The sequence below is a fragment of the Mesoplodon mirus genome (genome assembly GCF_964341445.2).
Source record: "Mesoplodon mirus genome assembly, chromosome: 5".
Lineage (NCBI taxonomy): Eukaryota > Metazoa > Chordata > Mammalia > Artiodactyla > Ziphiidae > Mesoplodon > Mesoplodon mirus.
In genome coordinates this window covers 64902503-64927784 of record NC_138980.1, presented here as the reverse complement: position 1 = coordinate 64927784, position 25282 = coordinate 64902503, and the positions used below count along the sequence as shown (strand labels likewise).

The 25282-nt window shown below is 47.1% G+C and overlaps 1 long non-coding RNA gene across 1 annotated transcript in view; it reads left to right on the top strand.

Annotated features, from left to right (window-relative positions):
* LOC309803982 overlaps positions 1–25282 on the top strand; it is a 218662-nt gene that overhangs the window by 62362 nt on the left and 131018 nt on the right. Inside the window, exon 3 of the long non-coding RNA XR_014294031.1 lies at positions 7635–7725. This is a non-coding gene — a long non-coding RNA (uncharacterized lncRNA). The remainder of the gene's footprint in view (positions 1–7634; positions 7726–25282) is intronic.

The following is a 25282-nucleotide window of genomic DNA, read 5'->3' as shown; positions in this document are numbered from 1 at the left end:
GTGACCTGTTTCTCCTCTTCTTTGCTGGCTCTGCCTCTTCTTTCTGCCTTAAATATCAGGACAGCTGATAGTGCTAACCCTGGCCCGTCCCCCTTCCTTTATCCTCCTGTAACGTCAACCACCATCCGGATAGGGATGCAATAAATGCTTAGGGATTTAAAGTACAGCTTGGAGTTGTTCAGTCCTGGATTGAAATCTTGGTTCTACCGTTTGTTGTAATGTGGACCAACTCAAGTTCTCTGGGAGTTAATAAGAATAATGTCTATTTTTTTGTTTTTGGTGCCCTTAATATATACCTGGTGATGTACTAAGAATTTTGTTCATGTCATCTCTAACCCTTCACAACAGTTCTATGAGGGAGATACTTTTGTTATACCCATTTATAAATGGGAAAGCCAAAGTTCCAAGAAGTTAAGTCACTCTTCCCAGGTGCACAAGCCAGAATTTAGACCCATATCTGTCTGACGAGACTAGGTTGACCAGCTGCCCTGGTTTTGCTGAGATTTCCCTGGTGTTATAACTGAAAGTTCTCACTAGGAAACCCCTCAGTCAAGTGTGTTTGGCCACCCTAGTAAATTGCTCCGCTCTCCCTGGATCTCCTCTCTTCTCTATACCCACTTAATACTTTTCGTGTAGTTTAAAGTCTGTCAATGCATGTGAACCACTTTATGTAGCGCCTGACATATAGTAAGGGCTTAAAAGTGGGAGCTGTTATTACTATTCACATTTCTAACCTTTCTGAATCTCCTGCAGCAGGCATTTGTTATTCTGATTGGGTGCCCACTAGCTGAGCATCATTCTTCTGTACAGGGAATCTCCCGCCTTATGAGGCAGGACCCATTTCCGACTGCAGAGACTAACCCCCACTCCCTGTCCCCAGCCTGGTAGCTAGAGCACAGGCAGGTGGCCCAGGCCGTACTTGCGAGATGCTTGTGACCCCAGTTCTGATCAGAAACAGGGCCCATGCAGAATCTGTCCTTTTGAGGACGGCAGTGGCGGCCACATTCAGAATTCAGCAGTGTCCTGGAAGCAGAGTCCTGAGTCAGAGCTGTGAGCTACAGTCTGTTTCCAGTGGTTTCAACAAGGGGTTCCTCACTGGACCAGATTAGGATGAATTTAATGCTTGCTCCTGGCTGCAGAGGTTCCAATCTCGGCTCCGTGGCCAGTCTGGAAATTCTGTAAATTGGCAGATCTCCTTTAGTAGTTTCCTTATCTACTTGAATGAGCCGCAGTTGCTTGCTTTTCTCTGCAGCTGAGAGCTCTGATTGATACCTGTACCGTCTGGATGTTGTGGGCGTTTCAAACTTAGTGGGTCCCAAACAGAACTCATTCCCTTCCCTCAGGGACCTACAGCATTTTACTCTGAATCTCGAGCACATTTCCTCAGTACATACTGGATTTATGGATTTAGAAACCATAGTCACCTTAAACGCCTCTTCCCTAACCCTAGCCCCCTCAGTGTTTACCAAGGGAGGGTCCACCTCCCCTGGCTTTTCCTCAGTCTTCGCTGCCGCTGTCTTCACCCAGGCCTTGTGGCCTCTTGCCTTGATCATGGCACAGCCTCGGATCTGGTCTTCTTTCTGCCATTCTCAGGAAGCAGAGAACATCCAGCATGGCTTGCGAGGGTAGCAGATGAGGACAGAACGCCAAGAGAGAGCAAGGGGGATGAGGGTAGATTCAAACCCGAGAAATTCATGCCTGGAGTGGAAGAAAAAAACCCCTTTCTTTAAGGGTTTGAAAGGAGAAGGAGTAAAACAGTTGTTTCTTAATTATTCACAGATTCTGTAGTTGGAGTTTCACCGACTCACTAAAATCTGTGACCCCCAATCAGTGCTGGCGATGCTTTTGTGGTCATTTGGGACGTGGTCAGTGTGGAGAAAAATTTGAGTCCCCTGACGTGCACGTTCCCAGCGGAGGTGGAACAAGGTGACGCTTTGCCTTCTTTTCAGCTCATGTACAGTAAATGTGTCCTTTTTACATTCTGTTCTGTGTCACATTTTTGGTGATTACACTGTGTAAAATAGACCCCCAGCAGAGAGTGGAAGTACCGGCTAGTGTTGCTAAACGCAAGAAGGCTGTGATGTGCCTTACGGAGAAGATAGGTGTGTCAGATAAGCTTCCCTCAGGCGTGCGTTACAGTGCTGCTGACGCTGAGTTTAATGTTAATCAATCATACATATTAAACAAGGTCTTAAATGGAAGCACACATAAAAACAAAGAACGTATTGATCAGTTGATGAAATGTGACGAGAGGCTCACAGGAACCTAACCATCTATTTCCCTTAGGAACCGTGGTTCACTTTCATTAATTCAGTGTTCACGGTGACTGTATGGCACAGAACTCCTGTGAATAAACAGAACCAACTGCATTCTGGTGCTCACATTCAGCCCCTTGATCCTCAACAGTGCTCGATATGGAAAATGGGAAGTGGCTCATTGCATCCCCAAGTTTACTCTCTGGGAAATGATGGTATCAGTCAGGATTCAACCAGAGAAGCATAAACCAGTAGGAGTTATTGATTCTAATAGATGTATTACAAGGCTTCTGTAATTGTGCAGGTTGGTTAAGTGAGCCCCAAATCCATAGGGCAAGCCATCAGGAAGGGAAGATGACAAGCCAACTAGAACCCCATGGGCATGGCAGAAGCTGTTGTCCATAGCAGTCAGAAAGGGAAAATTCAGCAAAGCAGTTGCAGATCCAGTTGCTGTTGAAGTCTCTTTCTCTACGAAAAGCTCAGTCTCTTTTAAAGGCTCACCTGGTTAGGTTGGACCCATTGAGGATAATCATCCCTCCTTGTTGTCAATGGAATAGAGCCTTTGATCACATCTGTAAAATCTCTTCACTGAAGTACCCACATCAGTGTCTCAATCACTGGGAGAAGGCGTGTGCACACCACAAGCTGGCCTCTGCCCTCTTCTGTCCGTGTCACTGAGTCTAGCCAAGTTAACACCTCTAAAGATCCTCACCGTGATGCATCAAATATACGTTCTGATGCAGCTTATTTCTCAGAGTTGGGATGATGGCTTCTGAGTGAGTGCAGTCACGTGACTTCACTTGGCTGTCTTCAAATCAGTCCGAGTTTTATTCAACCTCCACCTCTCTCCTAGGACCAGGCACCATTCTAAGTGTTTTCCATAGAGGAAGGTACTTGGACAACATCCTTGTTTTATGTGTGGGGACACTTAGGCACAGAAGTTAGCTGACTCCGTTAAGTGACGGAGCCGGGACTCGATCCCAGGCAGTCCAGAGCCAGCGCCTGTGCTCTGCCCTTTTATGCTGTGCTGGATCTCAACATGGCTTTGCGACAAGTCATTTCCATTCTGGGCTCCGACTTGTTTTGGGAGGGCAGGGTCTGTACAGGACCATAGGGGAACTTGTGGGCTTTGGTGGTCTGGTGGCAGAGGGGGAATGCTCTCTTGTTGGGACATTAGTGTCCCTTGTAAGGGTTGGGCTGTTAGACTCTACTTGCAGAACTCTGGTCACTCTGGCTTTTCTCCTGGGGCATGTGCCACCCAGAGTCCCTTGAATCATCTCAACCTCTGTTTTACAGATTCTCCATTTACCCCACACTCAGGCCTTATTCCACAGACACTGTCCCACATGTTTCCTGAAGCTTCAACTGAATCTCCCGGCCAGGGTTAGACCCTCCCCAGAACTTCCCTATAGGGCTCTGGCCATTCATGCACTCAAGCAACCAGTGTGGAGGCATTTACTGTGTGCCAGGCACCTTGCTAGGTTCTGGGGATACAGATGTTCATAGGACAGACAAGCCCTCGATGCCTTCAAAGCCATTACATCCCCAGGTCCCAGAGAAAAGGCCTGGGGAGTAGGAATGCCTGTCAAACAGCAAAGCTGGACCCACTAAGCCTTGCATACTGCCTTTCTTCCTCATTCAGCAGTTATTTGCAAGTTTGTGTGTTTCTCTTTTCATAGGTGAACACATTAAAGCAATTTTACATCGTTAAGAGTTCTTCTTCATCTTCCTTGCCCCTTTTCTCCCCTGCCACCCCAAAGGTGACCCTTATCCATTTAATGCCTATCTTTCCAGATCTTTCTTTCATGTGTTTATAAACAAATATGAATATATTGTATTTGAAAATGTTTATAATTGCACACAATAGTCATTCCATAAATGCTTACTGGTGAATGAATGGGTGAGTTTCCACATGTGTTTCTCCCAATTTCCTTGCTGCCCTCCCTGATTTCTGTACCCTCTCTGGGCACAGTGGCCATACAGATGAGGAGAGTAAGAGTTCTGGATTCCTGGTTTTCCTTGTGAACCATGTTGTCTGGATGTGGACAAAAGAGCTTGCTGTCAGTGTTAATTAGCTCAGGCTGCCATAACAAAATATCACAGACTGGGTGGCTTAAACAATAGAAGTTTATTTCTCACATCTCTGAGTGCTAAGAAGTCCAAGATCAAGGTGCCAGCGTGGTTGGTTTCCAGTGAGAACTCTTCTTGGCTTGTAGACGGCTGCCATCTGGTTGTGTCCTCACATTGTTGGGGGAGATAGAGAGATTGAGAGATCTCTCCCTCTTCTTAGAAGGCCACAGTCCTATTGGATTAGGGCCCTACGCTATGGTTTCATTTAACCTTCATTACCTCCTAAAGACCCTTTCTCCAGATACCGTCGCATTGGGGTTTAAGGTTTCAACATAAGGATTTTGGGGGGCCACAAGTCAGTCCATAGCACTGTCTATGATGTCTGCATATGCCTCAGGGCCAGCACATACAGAGCTGGGCTGTTCCAGTGCCCTGCTTCAGACTCTGCTACCAGCGGGCATGCTCTAGGATGTTTGTTGATGCATGCATTTCTTAGAGTAGAACTACTTGCCCTGGGACCTGGGGGAAGCTGAGGCCCTCCCAGTGGCCCCCATCCCTAGCATTCCTTGTGAATTAGTGGAAATTTCAGCCACCACTTTGTGAATGGTTCCAGATGGGCACGCCTGGGGAGAGTGAGATGGCTGGAAAGCCAAGGTTGAATTAAAAGTTCAATTAAGCTTAGGATGGTAGATAGCTACTATCTCCTAAGGATCCAAGAAGGGGGAACAGGATATCATGAGATACCTCAGGCCTTTTGAAAATGGGGGCTAGCTCTACGCCCTGATGAAACAAGTGGCCTGCGAAAAGCAGAATAATTAACTTTGTCCTTGGCTTAGATCTTGGTCGGTTTTAAAGGCTCAGAAGGACAGAGAGGCAAGAGAAGGAAATAGAGTCCACAGAGTTTCTGAGAAGGGAGAAGAGTTCACTGGGAGATTGAGGGCTAATTAGTTTTCGGAAGGCGGTTTCAAAGGAGAAACTGTTGGGTGTCCACGGAGATTCTGTCGTGGGGACTGTGAGTCACTGGGGGTGGCTCTGAGACACATTCATGTAGTGGTTTGTATGCTAGGGTGAAAGAGGGTGATGCAGGGTTTTAGGGGGATGGAGTGGATGACATTTGTGGAAGAATGTTGGGGGGAAAGGAGCTGCTGGCTCGATGTGGCAAGAATGCTTACAAGGCAAGCCAAACACGAAGACTGTGTTATCCAGAAATGAAATGTCTGCTTGATGTGGCCCAAACGTGTGGCAAATGGGACTGAAAGTTAGATCAGGAAAAACCAAAGGGTTGATGGAGTAACAGGAGGACTTTGAAGCTGGTAACCTGCTGTCTGGGTGGGTCGACTTACAGCAGCTGTGAACTTGGACTTGGGGACAGTTGTTCAGTGTGGGACATCCACTCCAGGTACCTGCAGTGGGTACAGTCACCGTGTATCATCAGGTAGTGTAGAAAGAAGGTACCGGGATGGTTAAGATCAGACAAACTCCAGCACTTTCTGTGGGCAAGTTATAATCTCTGCAAGCCTCGGTTTCCTCACTGGTAAAGGTGGATAAAAATAGTACCTACCTATTAGGGCTGTTGAGAGGACTAAACTAGGAAACGCCTGGTAAATGCATGGTAAATGCTTAACAAATGTTAGCTGTAATTTCACAGTTAAGCAATACATTTTGTGTCCTTGTGATAAGGAAGGACATTTTTACTTCACTTTCTTAACTCACAAAGAATAGGCACGTGGAGAAGGAAATAAACAGAACACAGGTGCAATCAAACGGATTTTAGCCAGAGTCGGGCCAAAGAGCAGAGGAAAGGGCTCAAGCTGTGGTAGAGTGTCAGTTAGAAGAGGGAATTGAGTAACACAGGAATGGGAGGATCGAAAGGAAGAGAAAGGAGAAAAAGGAGGGAATTTTATCATTCGGTTACTCTGGCTGTTAGCAGCTTGGGGAGAGCACCCACTCTGTACAGCGTGCCCCGTTAGATAGGGGGTTACATGGGGATAGATGGACCGGCCCTGTCACATGGTCCTCACGGCCCACCTTGTCATGATTGGCAGAGTGAGTGTAGCAATGACGGAAGAATTAAATCCTGAACACGGGCAGGAGCACTAGTCCAGCAGAGGCCTGACGCTGCCTGACTGAAGGCCCATGCCCTCAGGGACTCTCTGTGTATCCAGGACAGGATTGGAGTGCCCACTTCTGTACTGCAGTGTGCCAGGTGCTCTGTGAAGCATTCAGCCTGATCTCTGATTTTAGTCCAAGTTCAGAAGAAAGTACGTTCAGGAGGCTCTGATGAAATTCCAGGAGAAAGGAGATGAACCCCAAACAGGGGCCAGTGGGATTGAAAAAGAGAGGACAGATGCAGGAGCCAGGGACACAGTGTTGGCAGATATCAGCCGGACTCAGCGAGAATGTGGGAGAAAGGGCAAGAAGCCCAGTGGTCCTCATATTTTAGGGTGTTTGAGTCACCTGTAGGGCTTAATGCTACAGATTCCTAGCACCCCTCCAGACCTACTGAGTCTGAATTTCTGCACTGGGCCCAGAATCTGCCTTTTTTAGCGGGTACCCCAGAGGCTTCTGATATAGGTGGTCTGCAAGTCATGCCTTGAGAAATGCTGGATTAGAGAAGATCAACATCTCAGCCTGGCCCTGCTGAGAGCAGAGTCTGAGGCAAGGGCTAAGGCACTTAAGTTTTGTCAGGGAGGTGAAATCCCAGGAGTGGGAGGGGAAGCGGAGAAGATGCAGTAGGACACGTGGAATTTTTGTGCTGGCCACCATTTCAGGATAAGCCGTGAAGGATCAGGCGGCTGACTTGGCATGGGGGCTGCTGCAGGCAGTTTGCAGGAGGAATCGCACCTCAGCGTAGTTGCGGGGTGATGGATATAGGGGAGTCTGGTTCTCTCCCCGTCCCGCCTGACCCCTGTTTCCCATGGGTGAAAGTCACTGCACCGGAGCTCACTCCCCTGCCTTTCAGAATTGTGTCAACTGTCCCCTTGGTGACTTCTCAGGAAGCCAGGTCCCATACCCCTGGCAGTAGAGGGGCAACCAGGGTGGGCAGGGTGCTGGCCTAGAGAGAAAGGAAGAAGGAAGCAGTGAGAAGGGGCCCAGCTTTGTCTCCCAGTAGAGGAGGGAAGTCAGGCTGGGAAAGGTGGATGGCCAGTTCCCATAATGAATTAGAGTTTTGAAGCTGGAGAGTAAGAAGAAAGATTTCTAGGGAAATGATCTACATGGAATTACATTAACAATGGCAATGAGAAAGGAAGAATTTGTATCCATAGTAAATGTCTTTAAATTCTTCTTTGTTTGTATTTCTTGCCCCAGAAAAACTTCCATTAAAAGAGGACACCAGTGGTCAAATGACACGTGTGAGCGGTGGCGAGTTTTGGCAGAAGAGAGGCAGCAGAAATTCAAGGTATCACCTGTATGTTTTTTATCCTGAATTCAGTTTCTCCCTCCCTCCTCAGCCCAAAGTTCTAGTAAACGGTTCCACTTGGATTAAAGAGCAAATGAGTTTGTGAATCTCATTCAAAATCCCACATAGTTTTTCCTCTGAAGACCTATAAGTTCCTAAGATGCTCTGAAAGGAATTTAAAAGTAATAATTGTAATTCTCAAGGGCTGCCAGTGGCCTATGGGATTCCAGAGAGTAATAACCTCATTTAAAGCTTACGTGAAGCTTTCTGTCTGTGTGTTACCAGAACTTGGTTAACATTACACACTGGCAAATGCATTAATCTGTCATAGAAGTAGGGGGAGTTTAGTCACAGGAAGTTTAAATAACCGATCGTGTCGTGTAAGGAGCCAACAACGAATAGATGCTTAGATTTATTTTGTGCTGTCATCATGAACAGAAGTACTTTATCATCCTGAATAAAAGTATTTCAGATGGCTATGAGATCAGATCCTAGGAAGAAGATCAGATCTCTTGACAGTCATAAAGATGTTGATAACTCAGTGGTGACAAGTTGACTTTAGTTTGTATGTGTGTGATGTCTGGGGGCAGGGGGTAAAAAGTTACAGCTGTTGTTTATTTATCTATTCATTTATCTATCTAACTGAAGTATAGTTGATTTACAATGTTGGGTTAATTTCTGTGGTACAGCAAAGTGATTCCATGTATGTGTATATACTCTCTTTTTCATATTCTTTTCCATTACAGTCTGTTACAGGATATTGAATGTAATTCCCTGTGCTATACAGTAGGACCTTGTTGTTTATCTAGTCTCTATATAATAGTTTGCACCTGCTAATCCCAAACTCCCAATCCATCCCACCCCGCCGCCCCTCCTTCTTGACAACCACAAGTCTGTTCTCTGTCTGTAAGTCTTTTTTGTAGATAGGTTCGTTTGTGTCATATTTTAGATTCCACATATAAGTGATATCATATGGTATTTGTCTTTCTCTTTCTGACTTCACTTAGTATGATAATTCTAGGTCCATCCATGTTGCTGCAAATGGCATTATTTCATTCTTTTTTATGGCTGGGTAATATTCCATTGTATATATGAACCACATCTTTATTCATTCATCTGTGGATGGACATTTAGGTTGTTTCCATGTCTTGGCAATTGTGAGTAGTGCTTGCAGCTGTTTTTAATACAATCACGGTGCTTGTGAGTAGAGGTAAAGGATGGGTGAGGATGGGTAGAAAACTCAGGATTTGAGGTAGAAGTTAAAGGACAGACAAATGAATAAAGTGTGGATTATTAAGTGCCTGTAGTCAATGTCATTACTTTGAATTAAGAAGTAAAGAAAAGGTTTTGAGCAACTGAAAGGGCAAAATGGGGAATAAGAAGAAATGCCACGCTAGCGTCATGTAAAGAAAAGGGCGAAGAGAGAGAGAGAGATTATTGTAGGAAGTAAACGTAGTCCATTAAGGAATTTATTGCAAGAGATATTGGCCATACAGAAAGAAGACTCATGAGCTGCATGTTTTAGAGAGAGTGATTATTGGGGATTGGATCTATAATGCTCATGCAACAAAGTTTTACTGAGCAACAGATACATACACGGCACACAGCACTGAGACAGCAGTGAGAAGAGTTTGTGCCTTGCTTCCTTGGTCACGTCTTTCCTCTCTGGACCATCAGCTACTACATACCTGTTTAGAAAAAGAAAGACAGAAAATATCGTTAAAAAGGATGCTTTAGTCCACAAGGTCTCTTCTAGCTCTAGAATTCTTTGATTCTGGGCCAAGATCCCTAGAGCTCCACAGAGGCTGTAGCAAGTATATTCTTTTCACGCTGGATCCCTATAGGGTTGGATGGTGGTGGTTGTGATTGTTTTAACGTCCTGCCTCCCAATCTTATTTCCGCCAGATAGGTTCATGTATTTTTTTGCAAATTGATGGAAAGCCTAGCCGAAGCCAGCTTAAGCATGAAAGTAATTTACGGGCTCCCAGTACTGTAAAGTCATGAGTGGATTTATTCAGGAATGGCTGGATCCAGGACCTTAAGTGCTCTCACAGTATTCTGAGTTCCCTCGTTCTCTCTCTTGGTTCTGCTTCCCCTGGGTTGTTTCCATTTCCAGATCTGCTCTTCCTTGTGGCAGCAAGATGACTGCCACAGCTTCAGACTCATCACCTATACACCTCCAACTTGGATAGGGAACATATCTACCCAAGCAGGAGCTCCCACACACATCCTGTAAGTCATGCTGATTGTACTGGTTTGGGTCAGATGCCCGTCCTGGAATCAAGATGCTGTGGCCGGAGGGATGCAATTGTGCTGATTGGTCAGAACGGGGCCAGTGCTCCTCCCGGCCAGCGCCTTGTGGACTGGGAAGCTTGGGACAGCGTAACCAGGAGACGAGGAAATGGATTCTGGTGAGGCAAAAATTAATACTCTGCCACCCCCGCTCGGTGAAACCTAGGGAGAGACCTGAGGTTCTGATCCCCAAACCAAGAAGAGGTCAGAGGGGCAAGAAAGACTTCCAATCCAGAAATGGCTCCGGGATGGAATGATGTGTCCCGGGTGGCAGCCCACTGCCCATGCAGCATGCCATTTGTTCCACGGGCTGACCAGGGATTCTGTGTAACCCTGGTACATAGCTCCTTTCAGGAGATCACGGGGTGGTGTGTGTGGAGGGGGAATCCTCCACTTCCTGTTTAGGATTACACTCTTCACCCTCCCCTCCCACGCAAGGCCATATGTTCATTCTAAGCCTCAGCATCCAGCCAGAAAAACCCTTTGTGTTTTCTTGGCAAAACTAGGGCCCAGTAATTGAAGTCCATATGCAAAGCTGCTTCCCCCAGCCCACACCGAGGGATTTTAATTAGTATGTAATTGGTCAGAGAGGTACTATCAAATAGCTCCCAGTCTGGCCGGCTGGAAATGCGGTATTTGAAAAGGCCCAGACCAGAGAGGGATAATAAATGCTTTCAGTTCCATCTGTTGGAATGATTTGTTTAAGGTAGACATTTCTGTTCTGTTACTATTTTTAACGATTCTGCTCATAGTGTTTCTTCAAATCATGTAACAGCTACCAGAGTATTCACAGGAGGTGGGACTGTAAGTGAACTAGAAGAAGACTTAGCAAATCCATGTTTCTCCCTTCAAAGAAATTCATAAAATTCGGTGGGGATGGGGATGGAAGGAGGTGAGCTGGGCATTTGGTTTGAGTAGCTGGGCAGGAACTTCGGCTGATGTCCATTCATGACAACAACCATCAGGGAAATCAGCCCGTTGGCAATTTGTGATCTTTGAGATGAAGAGTGCCCGTGTCCTTTAGCGTTGCCTCCAGAGCACCATGTGAGTGCATCTGTCTCCATGGGAAGAAGGACTTGGAATTCACCTTGGTGGACAAGGGTCATCAACAGAGGAGAAGCAATGGGGGCAGGAAGCAGGGAGGCAGGGATCTCATTGCCCTGTGGAAGCGTGCAGGCTAGAGGGAAACTGCAGTGATGAGAATGATGATGATAAATATTATTGTCGTAGGAGTGATGCTCTCATCACCATCATCATCATCAGGGCAGCCAGCATGTTCTCTGTGTTCACTGCAGACCCGGCACCATGCTCAGCATCTTCTGTGAATCATGATGTTCACACTGTCTGTGACGTGGCTCCAATCGCTGCCCTGATGCATAGATGAGGAACTGAAGACTCCTGTGGCTTGGCTGGCTTGCTTGAGGTTACCAGCTAGTCAGTGGCCGAGCCGGGGTTTGAACCCCAGTGGTCTAACTCCAGAGTCTGAGCTCTCAACCACCAGGCTTGCTCCCTCCTCCCAAGCATCACCAAGGGCCTTGGTTTTGCTTGAAGAACATGTCCTGGAAAAAGGAAGGTAGAATGAGGTCTGTCTCAGCTCCTGTGCTTTCCTACCCAGCTCTCAAGTATGGAAGTGAGGTGTTGATACCTGCCAGGGCCACACCCAGAGGAGGGCTTGAGAACGTGTGTGGAAGGGATGGGGGCAGAGTATGGAGCGTCCAGGCCCCTAGAAGGCCCACCTAACCTTGGATGGGCCTGTCTGTCCCTTCATGTGGCCGGAACCCTGAGGGTCCAGGCAGTGCTCCCTGCAAGGGACTTTCTCTCCTGTCTTCTCTCTCTGCTCCTTAGGGGCTACAAGATGGGCCCTGCTCCTGCCCTGTTTGCCCTTCTAGGTGGAAGTGGTCTTTGAAGAGGTGCTTGTGCTCAGTCATGTGGCTTGAGGCTTGTGGCCACTGGGAGAAGGCCTGGCTTGTCTTCTTCCATCCTCTTCTTGTTCTCTTGTCTGTCTGTCTGTCCGTTCATCCAACCCTGGTCCTTCTCTCCAGTGCACTCATTTTCTCTCCCTTGGCTGGAGAAGGTCTGGGAAGGTGGCCTGGGTTTACTCCGCTCTGGGCATGGAGTCCATCAGCCCATTTCCCCTGCTTGCTGTTCGCCCTCGTGTGTCACAGTGGTGGCTGGCTCTTGTGGGAGGCTCAGAACTGGGCCTGGGAGTGAACGTTCTGGATCTTCCCTCTTGGTCAGCTCATTCTAGCAGGGAGTCCACAGCCCAGCCGGTCTCGCTGGAGTTTTGCTCAGAGCCCAAGGCCAACGCCCACCAATAATAAAGTGTCGTTTGGCCTTGCTTTGTTCTCTGTGTGCCCTTTTCCCCCAGGGGCCTTGTGGGGACAGGGGCTGGTTTGTGGCAGGACTTGGGGTTTTCTGTGTCCCGACCAATCCCATCATGATGCCGTGTTGCTCTCACTGTGCACATACCCTGTACTTGCCCGCGTGCGCTAGACAGACTGTTGCCAACCAAGATGGGTCCATCTGGGTGAATGGGGTATAGATTGAAGGAGAGGGGAAGAATTTGTGCTTGTGTCATGGTGCCCTGAACAGAATTCAGGAGATGAAAGCGTTTGTGGAAAGCAGCACAGAACCAGGAAATGGGGAAAAGGAAGGAAGGAAGGAAGGAAGGGGGGAAAGGGGGAAAGGGGGAGGGGCAGTTGTTGGAAATGACAAGAAAGGAAAGTCAGGAAGTCTGGCTTCTAGGTGGAAGTCCTTTTTGAAGAGAAAACTAGTGATTGTTTAAAATGCTGTATTTAACATAACTTAGAGGGGATTAAGGCTAGAATCTAGAGTAGAAGTTATTTGTCTCACACTTAAATCCTTGCTTCTAGAATGCTTTCTCTTTGCAAAATAACAGTATTCTGGGTTTGGGTCGTGATGCTGTATGAATAGATGTTGGTTTAGAAGAATAATTTTACTAGCTGCCCCATGAGAGCTAGTTATAGTATCTTTCCTTTCTGTAACATCTAAAACAAAGGTTGGTTTAAAAAAATCTTTGTAGCATTCCTGGTAAAACTAAAGGCCTTGCCTGACACTGCATATGGTTTGGTTTATAATCTAGGGATGGTTCCAGCATGCAGAGATTCAAAGTGGGTTTCTTTGTGGCTTGTCTGCACCTGCCGGAGATCTGGTGCACCGATTAAAGTTATAAGGCAGCTATTAGCCACCAACTGACATCAAGATTATAGGTTAAAGTCTGAATTGGTTTAAACGGTGCCATGTGTCCAGCAAGGCAGAGAGTGAGGTGGGGGACATGTGTTTGGCAAATGGTAAGAAGCCACTCCAGTCTGGGGAAGGAAGTCTTCTTATTAACAGTTACACACCAAGAAAAGTGGGGTCGGGGTAGGTTTGTTGGAAAAGCCTTGAATCTGGAGTCAGGCAGACCTAAGTTCTGAGTCCTGATGGTGTGACCCCGGTGAGCCTCAGTTTGTCATCTTAAAAATGGGAATGATAATCCCTGATTTATAAAAAGAATTCAGTGAATTGGAAATCCCATCATTCTTGCTGGCATTAATGCAACAAAGTTACATTGAGTTGCATTAATAGAAAATGAGCAGCGGGACTTCCCTGGTGGTCCAGTGGTTGAGACCCCACACTTCCAGCACTTCCACTGCAGGGGCGTGGGTTTGTTCCCTGGTCGGAGAACTAAGATCCTGCATGCCATGCGGCATGGCCAAAAAATTAATAAAAAAAGAAAAAGAAAATCAGCAGCAGCAGCATTGGAAGGAGGAGAATGTTGTAGAAGCATCGAGCCTGCTGGATTGGGGTTCAGTGTGATGGAGAGAAAGGAGTCCCCCAGCCCTGGATTCAAGTCCTGGCTCCAGAACTTACTAGCTACTTGACCTTGGGCAACCTCTCTGAGCCACGGTGTCCTCATCCGGACACTAGGGACAACACTGACAGCGACCTCACAGGGCTGTTGTGAGGAGTAGGTGATTCGCTCCAGGTCAGTGCTGGGCTCACGGGCTCCGGAAATGCTCGCAAATATTAGTCACTTTTGCTGTTAGTCACCTTGCTCTGTCAAGCAACACTTCTCCCTCCGGCATCACCACTATTTATTCTAAACTGGGATTTCTCTTTCTTCCTATAAGTATCCTCAGAGGCTTCCTACAAGCATTCCTCAGACTTCAGTAATTGGAGGCCCCCTGCCCACTTTTTGCCACCTATGCATGCCTCCTCTCTTGTTATTTATTATTGTTTTCTTCAAGTCAACTTTTTAATCCTTAAATGCATTTAAAGGAAACTTCACATCACAATGATAAGTGAAAATCTGTGTGGATCTTAAAATAGAATGTTTATGACTCACCTGAAATTTCTGTATGCACTGCCAGACACATACGTATTATACTTGGGGTAATATTGGTCTAATCCTTTGCTAGTCGAAGTGTGGTCCCTGGACCAGCAACATCAGTATCCCCTGAGAGCTTGTTAGAAATGCAGAATCTCAGGCCTCACCCCAGACCTGCTGACACAGAATCTGCAAGTTAAGAAGATCCTCAATGATTGGTATACTTTGGGAGTGGGGGGAACACTTATTCATTTTCTTATTGAGGTGAAATTCACATATATACTTTTAAGGTTTGAGAAGCAGTGGTCTAGGGGATCTTCAAAGTTCCTTCCAACTCTGAGAACTAATGCCCAATATTGGTATTTCTCCCTCTTTCTGAGATCCAACCTAGGTGTTCTACTCTCAGCCTAAACCCCACCTCTGGCCTCTCCTAAGAGCTCCTATTCCCCCAGATGCACCTTGAAGCCATCTTTAACTCCTTCCTCCCCCACCCGCACTTCATTTCCTGCCAAGCAGACCCAACTCGATCTCCATCAAGACGTTCTCCTTGGACTTGCCTGGCGGTCCGGTGGTTAAGACGCCGCACTTCCACTGTGGGGGGCACAGGTTCAGTCCCTGGTCAGGGAACTAGGATCCCGCGTGCCGTGCGGCATGGCCAAAAAAAAAAAAAAAAAAAAAAGGATCTCCTCGATTCCTGTAGCTCCCCCTGCACTGCAGGCCCCTCATCTGAGGGCTGGCTGTTGCCCTCTCCCTGTATTCTTTTTCCTCCAGGGGATCCTTGCTAGCTCCGTGTTCTCGAGGCACAAGTGTGGTCATATCATCCACTCTTCAGTTACCTTGTGTGATTCCCTATTACCTACCATGGAGCGACCAGACTCCTCAGTCTGTCCTTTAAGGCTCTCCATTATTTTACTGATATCAGGCTTCCACCTACATATACCCTGAGCTGTAGACAAGTCGTACAAGGCATTGTTTTATACAAAGCTTTCCCTGCCTCTGCGTCTTTGCTTATGCTTTCCCATTTCTGAAATGCGTTTCTCCCCAGCCTCATGATTTCACGTCTGCACCTCTCAAAACTCTTCCAGTCTAAGACCTCTGCTCACGTTTCACCTCCTTCCTGAAGCCTTCCAAGGCTCCCCAGCTCCATAGCTCTCCTTAATTTCCACCGCCCATGGTGACCTCTGCCTTTTAGCGTGGTTGTATTAGCGCTAATCTTAACTTTTTTTTTTTTTTTTTTTTTTGCGGTATGCGGGCCTCTCACTGTTGTGGCCTCTCCCATTGCGGAGCACAGGCTCCGGACGCGCAGGCTCAGCGGCCATGGCTCACGGGCCTAGTGGCTCCGCGGCATGTGGGATCTTCCCGGACCAGGGCGCGAACCCGTGTCCCCTGCATCGGCAGGCGGACTCTCAACCACTGGGCCACCAGGGAAGCCCTAATCTTTAACTCTTCAAGACTGTACAGCAAGTATGACTCTTAGTGCCACCATGTCAATTTAACTCCCTTTAACTCAGTTTCTATTCTGAGCTCCCCATCTGCTTGCAAATATACCATCCCATTCTCCATTACACTCTCTTTGGCCCCAGGCCGCATTCTCAGCGCTAGAGGATTGGGGCCAAGGCACCTGCGAGGTGGTATATCGCGTCCTCAGATGCCATCTGTCCAGCTGGCATCTACTGGAATGTACATCATTCTGTTAAGCCTTCAATCACTGGACGTGTAGGTCGCTGCTGCCTTATCTCATGCTTTTCTTTGCAAGGCCTCTTTAGGTCCTGCAGCTGTACTCCCTTTACTGCACTGGTGTCTCTCTTGGATGCACAGGGCCCTTTTCTGCCCTGTGCCATGCTGGAGCCATGCAAGTCTGCACAGCTGCCTGACATTTTAGTGTATCACGTAGCTCTCCCACCTCGCTAAGCTCTGGGTGCTTCCCCAGGCATGGGTCAGCTCTGTGCTCAGAGCTTCCAAACCTATCTGGAATTTTTGTTGTTTCCTTCTTCCTTAGAGGTCACCCAGTTGGAAAGGCTGGAGTCCGGAAGCCTTACATAATCATGTATTTTCCCTCAAAGTGTTAATTACCAGAATCTGCTCCATTCCCAACAGGGTGTAAACTTTGAAGCTCAAAAGGAATTTTTTCTCTCTGCTTTCTCATCCCCAGACTAGCCTGTCAGACTGATTAGGGCAAGGGCCATGGATACAAAGAAACCTGGGGAAAATCCACCATTAATATTATCAGCTATTATCCTGCTACATGATTTGTAAACTGCTTGGGGACAGGGAACTCTGTTTAATTCATCCTAATGTGTCCCTACAGTAACTGAAATAGTGCGTGCACAGAGAAGGCACTAAACACACGGTTATTAGGCAAGAATATAAATGATAGGTTACTTTTTAAAAAATATTATTTAATTTATTTATTTTTGGCTGTGTTGGGTCTTTGTTGCTGCGCGCGGGCCTTCTCTAGTTGTGGCGAGCGGGGGCTACTCTTCGCTGCGGTGCGCGGGTTTCTCATTGCAGTGACTTCTCTTGTTGTGGAACCCGGGCTCTAGGTGCACGGGCTTCAGTAGTTGTAGCACGCAGGCTCAGTAATTGTGGCTTGTGGGCTCTAGAGCGCAGGCTCAGTAGTTGTGGCGCACGGGCTTAGTTGCTCCGCAGCATGTGGGATCTTCCCGGACCAGGGCTCGAACCTGTGTCCCCTGCTTTGGCAAGCGGATTTTTAACCACTGTGCCACCAGGGAAGCCCTAGGTTACTTTTTTTGATTCTGTATTATTAGTGTCATATTCATGCTTTTTCATCTCACTGATGCTAACAGATATCCATCTCTCTATATATGATGATAAAATAGGAAAAGAGAAAAAAAAACCTGGTGATTGGGCTGACTGGATAAAATCTACTAAATAAATGCGAATAATGATATCTGACAGTCATTTATTCATTCAACCTATTGAATGAGGACTTTTTCTGGGCCGTACACTATTGTGGGGGGCATTGGGAGATATTTGTGGATGAGACATTGAAGGCCCCCGGTGTGTTTGTGAGGAAACAAATAATTATTTGACACATGCTTAAATAAACAGGGTGAGTTCAGAAATAGACAAGTGCTGTGGAGATGATCACACACGTAAATGTACAATTAAGCAGAAGGTAAAGTAAGGCACACAGAAAGACCTGGCAGGGATGCTTGTGCCAAGATCTGAAAAAGGGGTAGGAGTAACCAGCCAATGGAGACAGTGAAGGTGAGGGAGAGGAGGAGGGGCAGGGCATTTCAGGCAGAAGGAAGAGCACATGCAATGGCCCTGTGGCAGGGAGAAGCATCATATATACTTAGTATATAGAGAACGAGGGGTGTGTGAACATGAGGAAGGAGGTGAGCAGAGGCAAGTTCTTTCCTTTCATCTTCTCATCCAGTGGGCAGGTATTTGTTGAATGCCCGCTATGTGCCAGGCACAAACTGAGGCACAGTGGTGAACAAATGGACATGGTCCTTGCCCTCGTGGCACTCATGGCCCATCAGTAGAGAGAATGCTCTTTATGCTATTATGGCAAGCTAATGGCTTGTTTAATTGCTGCCTTTTATTTATTTAGGAACTCTTATCTTGCTAAATGTAATTTCTTCCTCTTAAAGGAAATGACAGCATGTTCTTAGTGCATGCTATTTTGGAATAGCATATTCCTGATGAGAACATCACTTTTCAGCTAGGTAAATCATGAGGTTGAGACCGAAAAGGCCAACATGGGTGTTGATTGTAGTTAGTCTGCTGATTGACTTTACTTACAACCTTTGATAAGGTCTTATGAAAACTCAGCATTTGCAGATGCCAAAGTGAGGCTGTCTGGAGGAGATGGGTAAGGTCTGAGCTGTGTATTAGTTCATGGAGCACCAGCTGCCGTGAACAGATACACACCAACATTTCAGTGGCTCATTATGTACAGGTTTATTTCTCACCAGATGCCTCTGGTCAGCAGATGGATCTCCTCTAGCGGTGCTTCAGGCTCCCAGGTTCCTTCCATCTCGTGGCTCCACCCTCTTCAACTTGTAGCTTCCAAGGTCACACAGAAGGGGAAAGAACATGGCAAATTACCCGTGGGAGGTTTTAATGGGCCAGGCCTGAAATGGCATCTGTCACTTCTGCCCGTGCCACTGGCCAGAACTCAGTCACATGGTCACGCTGACTGCAAGGGAGGTTGGGAAATGTAGTCTAGCTGCGGGCCCCAGAAGAAATGGAAACTGTTTTAATGAATAATGAACCGGTCTCTGTACCATCTGCAATTTAATTAATCCTGGTGCCTTTTGTACTTGGGTTCACATTATTATGTGGCCTTTGTCTATTCCTTTAAAAAAGAAAAGGCCCAAGTTGGAAATATTTGAATTTTTCTTTGTTGATATATGGTTTAAATAATGACACCCCTAAAAGAGTTTCATTACTTTCACTTCCTTTTTTCTTCTTGCCCCCCTTCCCTTCCTTCCTTCTTTTTCTCCCTCCCTTCCTCCCTGTGTTGAGAGTTAGGAATTTCCATTAATTCTGATTTAGAATTCACAGGTTTGAATATAGCCAGCTTGCCTTTCATATATTTGTCCGTCTAAAAAATGTCAATGGACAATTAGTAAAAATTTAGAAACCACTTATCTCCATTTGGAGGGGGAGTTAGAGGGGTATAGTTAGCTTTGAGAGCAGAAGATCATTTGGTTTTTGGGGGCCACCTTATCTGACCACAGGAAAGGAGGGGAAGGAATTCAGGCTCTTCATGACCTAAACCCTCAGTATCTGTTTCCATCCTTAATAACAAATGGGAAGGGGAGCAGTAACGGGGGCCTGTTTCTGAGAGCTGTTCGTTTTCTCCCTGATCATACAGGGCTATGAAATGTGAAAAGCATCAGGGACTCTGAGCACGGTTCCCCTAAATGCCCCGTTGCCCACAGGGAACCAGCCAAAGGCTGGGGTTGGCTTCAGATGGCTGGACAGGTGGCCTTGTAATTAAAACCTTTCCCTTCTAACTGCAGGCCTTGTTTTGCCAGGAATCTGAGGTGAAGAAAATGTTCTAGTTAGATTCCTATACCAGCTGCTTTGAAAGCTTCCTCACAGTTGTCCCCAGACCACAGCAGACAACCACATCTCTGCTTTCAGAATCTTGGGGACTTAGTGTTATTTGAGATGGGTCAAGCGGGCGTAGAGATGAGGGAAGATTTCTTCCTGATCTCAGAAGTTCGGAGCCTTTTGGAAGACTGGAACAGCACAAAAGAAAGTCTGGAATGTGTACGTTTCCTCTTTATATCGACTTTGTGAGATAGGGGCCATTATTAGTCCTTATGTTGTGGATGAGAACACTGAGGCACACAGGATTTAAGTAGCTTGATTGTGGTCAAGAGGTTATAAGCATCAGTCAGGATTCACATCCAAGTAGTGTTGACTCCAGGTTCAGGCATTGGTAACCTCTACTCTTAAGCAGGTCCAAAATTTAATTCCTGAGCATCCTCCCCATATAGTCTCCATCTTCACTCTTCCTCCATCCTAGTTCATGGGCCCTCCACCCTCCCAGTTCCTCAGGCCAAAAACCTGGGACTCATCCTTGACTTCTCCTAATCTCATCCCCCCAGTAGAATTTACCAGGAAATTCAGTTGCGTGTGTTTACAATCTACATCCAGAATCTGGGTACATCTCACCATTTCCAGTGCTGCCAATACCTTAGTCAAAGCTGTATCTATTCTGTCCTCTAGTCTACAATAGCCTTGACACTGATCTCTCTGTTTCTAGTCTTGCTGTCCTCTGGTCTCTTCCTGTGAAGAGCTCTCCACAAGATCGTCATGGACCTGAGCCTCCTTTTCTCTCATTTACCTTCCCTAGGTGGCTGTGTTCATCTTTGTGGTCAGAGCTGCCTCAGCTCCTTGTCTCCCAGAAAGGGAATTAGAGAGGAAATCCTGACAAACCAGTTTCCTTTTAAACAAATGATGCACAATTTGTACACATCATTTCCACTCACATTTCACTGGCGAGTAAAGAGTCACGCGGCCAACTTAGCTGCAGGGGCGTCTAGGAAATGTGATCTTGGAATGGATTGTCATATTCCCAACTCCTCAGGAAGAGGAGACTGGATTTGGACATAACTAGCTGTGTGCCAGAGTCCAAGAGGGGAAGCAGGTAGACCTGTCAGGAGGCTGTTCAGGACCCTTAGGTAAGTGTTGACCGTAGCTTGACCTAGAGAAGAGGCAGTGGGGATGGAGAGAGAGGGACAGATTTGCGATGTATTTTGGAGGTAGAATTGGGGGGTGGGGGGTGTAGGGTTGAGGAAAAAGTGGGGATCAAGGATGACTCCCAGATATTTCTGTCTTGAGAGACACAGTGAGGCCATTTTCTGGGCCGTGGAAGCAGTCTGGAGCGGCCACCTGGGGATAGTGTGTGAGGCCTGTCGCTTAGAGGGCCCATCTTACGTCATAGCCGAAGCAGCCATACCAGGTTGGAATGGCTTCGGGGGAGAGTCTGAGGGGTGGTCTGCCCTGTGGATCAAATGCGTTTTACCTTAAAATGCTTCAAAGGAAGGAGGAGGACAGCCTATTTTTGGTGCATTGGTAGGCCAAGTTGCTGGCAAGGTAGAGGTTGATTCAAGAAGCCGGGTGCCATGGAGCCCAAATGGCATGTAAGGTTGCAGCCCTGGGTTAGGCCAGCAGAACTGCTTTCAGTTTGGGGGAAGGGAGGAGCTCGGTAGCGGCACTTATTTTCCAGCACCTGGGCCAGAAAAGGTCATGCTCCCAGCACCTTGATGCCCCTTGACATTGAGGGCTCCTAAGTGTTTTTCTGTCTCCTGTTTGCCTGAGTTGGAGCGTGGTGTAAGGACATGTGTTTGCAATTAGAGTAGTTAAGAGACGAGGGTCTGGAAGGATGACTGACTCACCCAGCTGGGCGGTTACAGGGCCTGCTCTGGCCATTTTGAGAGGCAGTGTGGACGGGGGCGGGGGGTGGAAGGCTCAGGGGCCAGACCCAACTTGAGGCTGATCAATTCTGAAAGAACCTACTACTACAAAGCCAAGTTGCTCAGCCTGAGATGAGCCCAGCTGGTTCTGCCACCTCTGAGAGTGTGCCTGGGCCAGTGCTAGTTTTTATAAATGTTAGCTATTTAAAAACATTGTTTAGTATTAATTTCTAAATCACTCAGTATTGTGCCATGTGAGGTTCTTTTCACCTTTATTTTTGGCTGCGTTGGGTCTTCGTTGTTGCGCGCGGGCTTTCTCTAGTTGCAGCGAGCGGGGGCTACTCTTCGTTGCAGTGCGTGGGCTTCTTATTGCGGTGGCTTCTTTTGTTGGAGGGTACAGGCTCGTGGGAGGGTACAGGCTCTAGGCACACGAGCTTCAGTAGTTGTGAGTTCTGGGCTCTAGAGCGCAGGCTCAGTAGTTGTGGCTCACGGGCTTAGTTGCTCCGCGGCATGTGGGATCTTCCTGGACCAGGGATCGAACCTGTGTCCCCTGAATTAGCAGGTGGATTCTTAACCACTGTGCCACCAGGGAAGTCCCTTTTTCACCTTTCTCTTTCACCACTGTGAGAGTTGAAGTTCAGTCTCTAGTACAGAGTACCATGGTAAGGGTTTGAAACATTGCTTGTGAATACACTGGTGTTCAGCTCACAAACTGGCTCTTTCGGCATCCACAGGGTTAAGTGTCATCAGGGCCGGGGTAGGTCATGGCCCCCATGGTCCTGCAGTTCAGGAAAAGGGCATGAGGTCACAGGCCTGGGTTTGAGGCCAGCTCCCCCTTCTCTAGCTCTGGGACCCTGGGCCTTGAGTAACTTGTGTGGCCTCCTGGGGTCTGTTGCCTTTTCTTTAAAATGGGGAGTAACCATTTCCCTGCCTACCTTGAGGGCATTGTTGGGAGGATGCCACGAGATGGCCCATGAAGGCACTTGGAAGTCAGTAAACCGCAGCACAGCACAAGGTGTCTCTGTGATCTCAAGTGATCAGAATATGGACGTGAGGGCTACAGTGCTTTTAATTTCTGCCTGTAGTTACCATTGATGAGGAGGGAAAGGTGGTTTGATGTTGGGAAACCCAACTTGCGTTTATGGTAGAAGGAAAAAATACCTTTAGATCAATGTTAATAAGAGAAGTGGGGAAAAGCCTTCATTTCCCTGTGATGACTGATGTGTTATTTAGTGATAACTGAGATTCTTGGATCCGTGAATTTGTTGTTATAGCCACAACAAATACTCTCACCCAAGGGTCAGGACCTGTGGGACAGAGGCGTGGTCATGATCCCATCCAGTAGAGGTGGTGAAGGCAGACCTGGACCCACTGCTGCCCTGCAGCATCTGAGCCCAGGGCTCACTCTGACCTACCACCAGGGGAACCCGTGTTAAATTCACCCGGGACTGAGCAGGCTTGGAGCTCCCGTACCAGCAGCAGAGCCTGACTCGTAAGCCCGAGTGCTAACTTAGCACTGTAGCTGGGAGGAGAAAACCTGCGATATGCTTCTGGGAATTGCATTCTCAGTATCAAGGAACTGGATTGGTCTTAGTAAGCATGAAATCAAAGCAAAGGAGTTAGTGAGACTTGGTGGGCTCTTTTATCTAACCTCTTCTGGATGAAGACCTTTTGAGCTTTATATTTGTCACTGACCTTTCAGCCGAGCAAAATTCTCCAGCCCACCATAGGCAGGGCCTCCTGAGTAACCTCTGATCCTGCTCAGCCTTTCCTTGGAGTCACCAAACACTTCCGGCATCACGGCTCTGCCTCCCCTAACCATACGACCGTTCCTGAGGGCTGACCTTCTCTGCCGCTTGCTGCACTGAAATCAGTGTCTTCCTTTTGAGTGACGCAGCCTAGGAGCCTTTAGAAGTCAGACACTTAGACGTCTCATTTCTTAGGTAGGTAAATTTCTGGGGGAAAAAGCGCACATTCAGCTAACCTCCTATCTTTGATGTTGGGTCTTTTTAGCTTCCGTACAAGAATGAGGCATCTTTTAACCTGCTCTCCATATTCTAGGTTACACCGTCTTTGACCTTGCCCCCTCCTCTGCCCTGAATATATCTGACTCCATCCGGTGACTGTTTGTCAGGGGCCTCCCATGTACGAGAATAATGCTTTAGTTAAAAGGCACAGGCTTTTGGATCAGACCTGGGTTCATATCCCAGCTCCACTGCTGCTGGCTGAGTCACCGTGAGCAAGCTTTTCTAACTTCAGTTTCACCCCCTGTAAAATGCAGTGAAGAGTACCCACCTGAATAGGGTTTTCATGAGGATTAAATGCCATAGTGTGTATAAAGTGCTTAGTTCAGTGGTTGTACATAAGTGCATAATAAAAATAAACAAAACTTTGAAAATGTGTATAATGCTCTATGCATTTATTCATATGTTTTTTTTTTTTTTTCTTTTTGCGGTATGCGGGCCTCTCACTGTTGTGGCCTCTCCCGTTGCGGAGCACAGGCTCCGGATGCGCAGGCCCAGCGGCCATGGCTCACGGGCCCAGCCGCTCCGCGGCATATGGGATCCTCCCAGACCGGGGCACGAACCCGTATCCCCTGCATCGGCAGGCGGACTCTCAACCACTGCGCCACCAGGGAGGCCCTATTCATATGTTTTTAAACAAATTTGTATGGAGTGCCCTGCATATGGCAGACCGGCTCTAGGCTCTAAGGAGCAGCAGTGGTGAAAGCAAAGTCCACGTCCTCATAGAGCTCATTTCTATTTGAGGTGTAGGCAGTAAGCAGATAGACTCATAAATGTGATGACAAAGAGCAAAAAAATGTCTTGAAGAAAAATAAAACAGGGAAAGGGGACAGAATGACAAGCGTGGGGTAGAGGTTTCGTCCCTCAGACTTGCCCCTTGATGTAGGACCTTTGCATTGGCTGTGCCCTCTGCTGGGACGTCCCCCATGCCATCCCCCATCCTCCAGGATTGTTCTTATTTCTTTCAGGTGTCTGCCTAAGCATCACCTCTTATCTAAAGAACGAGAGTCACCTCTTATCTAAAAAATGATACACACACAAAAAATACGTAAAGAGATGTCATTCCTTGCTTTGAAGTTTATAGTCCTATAAAACTGACAAGTAGACAAATGACTGTCCTTCTAGATGAAGGTAGTGTCCTTAACAGAAGTACAAATAACATTCAGTTAAGGGAGTCAGGAAAGGCTATATTCAAGAATAGTACTTGAGATGTTGCTTGGCATAAAAAGAACAGGGACTTTGGAATTGGAGCAAGCTACCCTGGTGACCTGGGGCATCACTCAGAGCATGAAGATAAGGACACCTACCTCCGAGGGCTGTTGTATTCATTGAGAAACAAGTGAAATCCCAAGCGCCCACGGTAGTACGGGAGGTCGGCTCTCAATGGTGCCCTCTTCCCACGAATAGATAATTAACAGTGGTGTTTGGGGTATGTTCCGATCAGCATTCACCTCTCATAACGTGCTATTGTCTTGTGATTGCTTATCTGGGCACCCGGCTCTAACAGGAGAAGGCGAGCTTCTTACGGACCTGCACGGCTGTGTCCTTGGCTTGGGTGGTACCATGAGTGTCATGTGGGGGCAGTTGATCAAGGACAACGAGTACATCATCTTGCAGAGGCAGAAGTGTTCTGCCCAGGCAGGGACCTCAAGGGATGGTCTGTTCTCTTCTTCATCTCTGTACCTCAGTACCCCCAAATTGTTTCTGACAGATGGGCGTTTAGCGTGTTCTTGAAAGAAGACTCCACTTCCTCTCTAGGGAAATGCATGCTGGGTTTAACCACGTAATTCAAAGCAAGTGAAATGATGCCAGCATGCCTCCCTCTTAGAGCCTTGATTCTATTTTAATGCCCCTGGTTTTTAGAAGGAATTAAAGAATATTGATTTTTCCAGTGCAAGGGCTGTAAACAGATTATTGTTATTTTTAAGATCAGAGATAGTCTTTAAGACGTGGAGGTTTTCAATATCAGTGAAATCTTAGTTATCCTGGAGATACTGAATATCAAGATA